The sequence below is a fragment of the Bactrocera oleae genome, chromosome 5 (assembly GCF_042242935.1).
Source record: "Bactrocera oleae isolate idBacOlea1 chromosome 5, idBacOlea1, whole genome shotgun sequence".
Lineage (NCBI taxonomy): Eukaryota > Metazoa > Arthropoda > Insecta > Diptera > Tephritidae > Bactrocera > Bactrocera oleae.
The window spans coordinates 35,845,143-35,851,142 of record NC_091539.1 but is presented as its reverse complement, the minus strand read 5'-3'; the positions used below and the strand labels follow the sequence as shown (position 1 = coordinate 35,851,142).

General features: G+C 34.7%; 1 protein-coding gene across 1 annotated transcript in view; it reads left to right on the top strand.

The window, feature by feature from the left end:
* The first annotated feature begins 2,364 nt into the window (after window positions 1-2,364).
* kirre (kin of irre) overlaps window positions 2,365-6,000 on the top strand; it is a 71,472-nt gene continuing 67,836 nt past the window's right edge. Inside the window, exon 1 of the mRNA XM_014232078.3 lies at window positions 2,365-2,504. The gene's annotated coding sequence lies outside the window, so the exon portion shown is untranslated. The remainder of the gene's footprint in view (window positions 2,505-6,000) is intronic.

Here is a 6,000-nt window from a genome sequence, read left to right as displayed (position 1 = left end):
CCGTCTGGGCCGCTTCCCCGAGCTTTGACCACGATCGTTTGTCGTAAGTGACCCATTTTTTATCGCCAGTTACAATCCGCTTCAGAAACGGATCGATTTTGTTGCGATTCAGCAACGATTCGCAGATGGAAATTCGATCCATCATGTTTTTGCGTTAAGTGCTCACGTGACGGTCTGTTTCCCCTATTTCCATGATTTTATCGCAATTTTCGACGACAGTCCTCCCAACGCATGGTGCATCTTTGACATCGAAATTACCGGAACGAAACCTAGCAAACCACTTTTGTGCTACACGTTCATTTACAGTATCGGGCCCATAAACTAAATTAATTTTTTCAGCCGCTTTGGCTGCTTTTTCGCCTTGATCGAAGAAAAATTGTAAAATATAGCGAATTTTCTCTGTGCTGGTGTCCATTTTTGATGAGCACTCACAACGTAGTGAGTCAATCAATCGAAAAACTGTCAAACACAAACTTTTAGCGCGACATGATGCGACACGTAACACTAGTACTATGGACAATAAAGCCATCTTTTAGATAAGAATCGAACGAACCTTTTACTTGACTAAATAATAAGTACATTGGGGCTAAGGTTTCTATTGATCTGATTCCACCCATATTTTATATACGGGCATAATATTATATACTATTTGATTGACCCATATTTTCTATAAAATGTGCACAATAGGAACTGGAGTCCACATATTCGGTATCTAGGGGCTTGAATAGTTGTTGTCCGATTTTGAAAATCATCTTAAAGGTACAATTTGTACCACTTCTAGTACTTTTCAAAATAACCGTTATATGGGGAGTAGGTGGGGTTATAATCAGCAACATGTTGCAAAAGTATAAAAATTGGTACAAATTAAAAATGTTTTAAATAACTTGCATCAGTTTGCAAAAGTATCCATTATGTCAGAAATGTTATTCGATTGTACGAAGAAATTGATATCTCGAAATGTCCCTGTATAAAAACAATAAAAATCGGGGAAACTCCTCTACTTCTCCTTTAATAACACATTTTTAAGCGTTTCTTAAGAAAAATTACCTATTCTCTTAAAACTATTCAGGACAATTCTGCTTTCACTATTTGACAGCTAAGAGATACTTGCGCGGAACTAACCAAATTTTCTCTCAAAAAAATCCACGAAGTGCAAACTTTACCGAATAATCTCTTCAAGAATTTGAGCAGCCGAGAGCGTCGAAAAATACTTGTACTTAATGACAAGAAAAACGCTGTGAAAATAGAAATCAACCAAATAATAGTAAAAAGTAGACGCTGTCAAAATAGCAGTTCTTTTGTGCTAATGTAAATTCTTACTTACAGATAAACATACGTATGGTTCATACATACATAATACCCACACGCCACTGTTAACTCAAATTCAATAGATGTGAGGTTTTTCCTCTTGTTTGCAACCAAATATGTGGTGCAACAATGTACACTCTATTTAGGTGGCATATCTGCAACGCCAATGCGCATAGCTGCGACTAAACAAAGGCATGCAATACGACCTGAATACTGCCGCTACTCACCCCTGCAGCTAATAATGTTGAGTGATTGTAATGAAAATGAATGAGTACGGTATGCGTGCTGGTGTGTAGGCAGGACAATTTATGTAAGAATGCAACCGATAGCAGAACCTCTGATGTAGAAGAGAAATAATAACAAGCGCAAACGGAAATCGGTGTAGAAGAGGAAACAATGAAACGTGTCAGCGGCTAAAGTGGAAGCGAAGGTAATGTGCCATATGTGGTCATAGTAAATATAGACTAACAGCAGAGATAATTACAATACATAACAGCGAAATGTTAGCTAAACAGAGTGTCAAAATAATCATTAAAAGCTGTTAAGCGTTAACAGCATTGAAAATATAAAAAAATATAATAAATTTATTAACATTCACTGGTATTATTACTCTAACAGCGCTAACATTTATGTGATTTTAACAGCGACAGCAGCGATTCTGTAACATTCGGTGATACGGTAAGCAGCAGCCAGTGAGAAGTCAACAGCGCAATGTGAAACTTTTAACAGCGCACGCATTGTGCAGAATTTCACTCTGCTTCTCTGTTAGGCTATAACATTTTGGGGGCCGCTTTTACAGGCACTATTCAGAATGTTATTGTTTTGACACACACATACACAATGTAATTGCTACAACGCTAAACGGCATTCCAATGGATTAACAGCGACCGTGTCGTGCGCTGGATGCCGCGTGCCATCGCCGCCAACACACAACGCGCAGCTCCACTCGCGCTACTCAAATGCAGCAGCGGTGTATGCCAGCACACGTAGCTCTTTTAGCAGCAGCCGAGCAATGGATTCGGTGGAAATCAAGTTTTAGTACGTGTTCCTCCGTGTTTGAAAACAGTTCGTTTGTTAGCTGATGACAGTGCGACGCGCGCGCGAGTGTGTGTGAAAAATTTTCTTATTAGAATTTCAAAAAATATATATACACTTGTATATAAGCACCGAATGCGATTAATTTCCTAGCTAGTGAGGTAATTAAAAATATTTTGTGCTCGCTATTAAATACAGTTATGTTTAAATGAATTCTGTTGAAGAAATATTGAGTCTCGAAAAATGTAGTTATGTTTAGAAATTACTCTTGTTGTGACATAAACACAAATATGCAGACACATACACAAACACATACACATATTTAGCAACTCATAACTACTCATACAGGCGCTTAACTGTCCGTTATATGTATATGCTTGCGTGTGTTTGTGTATAGAATCGCTCGTGCAACACGGCACAAAAAATATGTTAAGTTCGTGCAGTTGGAGTTAAATCGGCAATAAAATAGTAATGTGAAGTAAATAAAAGTGCGTGCTAGTGAAATAGCAAACGCAGTAAGCTTCTGTGGATAAAACTGCTTAAAAGTGTAACAAGAAAACTGCAAAAAATTGCTAGTAAAACTCGAAAAAGTTAAACTTTTAAGTATTGTTTTTTTGTTTTTGATCTTTCTTCCTCCTTTTACCTCAAGTGCAATATGCATTCTTATTTATGCTTCTCCCTCTGCTGCTAACTCTATGCGCGGTCAGGGCAGCCAAGAATCGATTTGCCACAATTAGTTCGGCTGTCGATAACTACGGGCGTCCGCTGCCTCACCCACTTCACCGACCAGTTACCTTCCTACACACCGTTAGCGCTCGCAAACGCCTTAAGGCATGCTAACAAACGTGTATTTGCTTGCTGCCAACTACAATGGACTATGGTGCGTATTACGCACTTGAATTCACACTCAAATTGCTAGTGTGATTATTGTTGGTGTTACTAGTGTTGTTGTTGTTGTTCATGTTTATGAAGAGTTTATTTGTTGTTGTAGGTACACTGTTAGTTATATTTGTTGTGTTGTTGACCCAACGCTTGACCTAAAGGCATATAAAACCCTGATGGCGCGTTGGTTGTGCTGATATTTGAGTGAGTGTGGCAAGCAGCAGAGCGTACGCGAAGCGTGTATGTTGAAGAATAAGGAAGTGAACTTTAAACCGTCATTTGTGGCATATAGCAAGTGCGAATTTCTTGTAAACGAAACTAACTTTAAATTTTAAATGCGGTAATGCAGAAGGCAACAGCTAACTGTTGTGAAAAATTATAAAAATTAAAAAAGAAATCTATTTAATTTGAATTAAAAACTAATGAAAATAATTCAGCAGAACTTATATTAATATAAAAAGTTATATATGTAAAATACATAATAATTTATTTCAAACCTATATATTAAAGAAAAATGACAAACCTTTATTAAAATAAACGGTTTTTAATGAAAAATCTTGTATTAAACATTTATTAAAATTTTTTTAATAAAATATCTAAGTTGATTATTTATAAAACAAGTCATTAAAAGTACGTTCTTTGATGTACTACATCCTAATATAATTTGAAGCTAATAAACAAGTATATAGCATGCTAATTAATTATCAGAAAATATTTGCGAAAATTTTATAAAGGTTTAATAAACGCAAAATGCTAAAAAATTATATGCTCAGATAGTAAACAATCATTACATAATTATTTTAAGACCGATCAAGCGATAAGTGAAAATGAAGTCAAAACCCAGAATAAAACTTATAAAAAATAATTAATAATAGGAATAAAAAATAGTTGGTTACAACATAAAACTCCACTCAAATCAGTAAAGAAATTTTTCAAAATTGTATAATAAAAAAATATAAAAATAACAAAATGTCAGATTTTGTAAAACATAATATTAATAGTAGTTATTTCACATACACGATTAAAAAACCAGAAATTAAATTTCTGAACTCAATTTTTAAAATAAAAAAGCATAGGTATTTTTACTATCAAACCGTTAGACCTAAAATATACTTATCGCAATGCCATTAAATCTGCCATTTCGCTTATATATATTTACGTTCATGTGTGCATGTTCGCCTCAGTTGGCGCTACATACCGCAAATTGCATGCAATGTTGCTCGTCATTGCTTTTCATCGTATGCTAATCATGAGCGTTTCTGCTGTTTGCTATTAACCTCGACTGGTCGCTCGCTACACCAGCATGCATGTGCGTGAGTGTATGGGTGGCATATTACAAATTCCAGCACACAACAAAAGCACTCCTACATAAATGCATTTAATGAGTAAGTCATGTGTATGGGACTATGTGTGCGTCCTTTCTAGTTGCGAGCAAGCCTTGGTGAGCTCAACCGCTGAATCTGCCATTAATGTGGTGAATTTGTTGCTTGGCAGCAGCAAGAACTTCGCACAACAAGGCACATGGAAGCACAGTGATGTTAGCAGACAAAGTGCTGAAGGAGTGTGCTGTCAAGCGCCTTACTGTAGGCAATGCGGAAATTTATAGTAAAGCTTTAAATTTATATTCAATATATTATATTTTTAATTTTCAAGTGGAATTAAGTTTTGTTAATTATTATTTTTTATAAGTTTGAGTAAATTATTGAAAAATGTAAAGTATTTTTGTACCAAATAAGCTAACTTATACTTACTTAGCAAATTCCGCTCCTAAAAGTATGACAATAGTTCATAAATAATCTGCTCTGAACACATTTTAGTGAAATGTCGACAGTATCTTCTCGGTTAAAGAAAAATATGTTAAAGATGCTAAAAAGCTTGGTTTTTTCAAACAAAAATTAATTTTGTATGATCATTGAAAAAATCTAAGTTAGCTATAAACCGCTAATATCTTTATTTGCGTATCACAAGTTCAATGAATTATTTTAGTGTCAAAGTGTTTTATATTTATTACCCAATTTTGGAAATTGGGCCTATTTTTGAGGAAAACTTTTTCATAGAAATCAACTGCGAACACCAACGTTAGGATCTAGTGGCCTAAAGTTGAAATTATATATATTTCGTCACACATTAGTAATACCGTAGGAGAAATGGCACTAATGACATGTTTGAAGGCGAAAAATTCATTAAATAATTTGACTTATATAACACAGTACGCAAAATCGACTTTTTTCTCTATTTTTTCGGGAGTTAAAGTCGAAAATAAAGTTAGTTTTTCGAAGTTATAACTCAATCTATGAAAAAAATTGGTTTAGTCCAATAGCGAGCCAAGTGTTGCACAGTGACAATCTTATTATTATATTTGCTTTGCTGTGCTGCTCAATTATGGGTAAGCAGCCTTGTAGCTCCTCTCTAAGCCTTTCAAATGTTTGTATTATTGTAGTTCAAGGAAAAGTATTGAGCAATATCGCATGCTTAGCGTGAACCTGTTTGACCAAAAAAAAATATCTAAGCGAAAAGGTCAGTACACTCGTAAATGGCAACTTATTTCTAGTTTTACCGAGAAATACTGAGTTTGCTGATAATAAAAAACGAATTTAGTTTATTTTGTAAACAAATTTAAAAATGCCAAATTTCAAGTAAATGCAAGGAATTTTTAATATGTTGGCCCATACGAATATACAGATACTAAAAAAATATAAAAAGTGCCTTCAAAGATACACACACACATGTATTACGATTAAGAAACCGATAAAATCCACGCCAAAATATACAAAT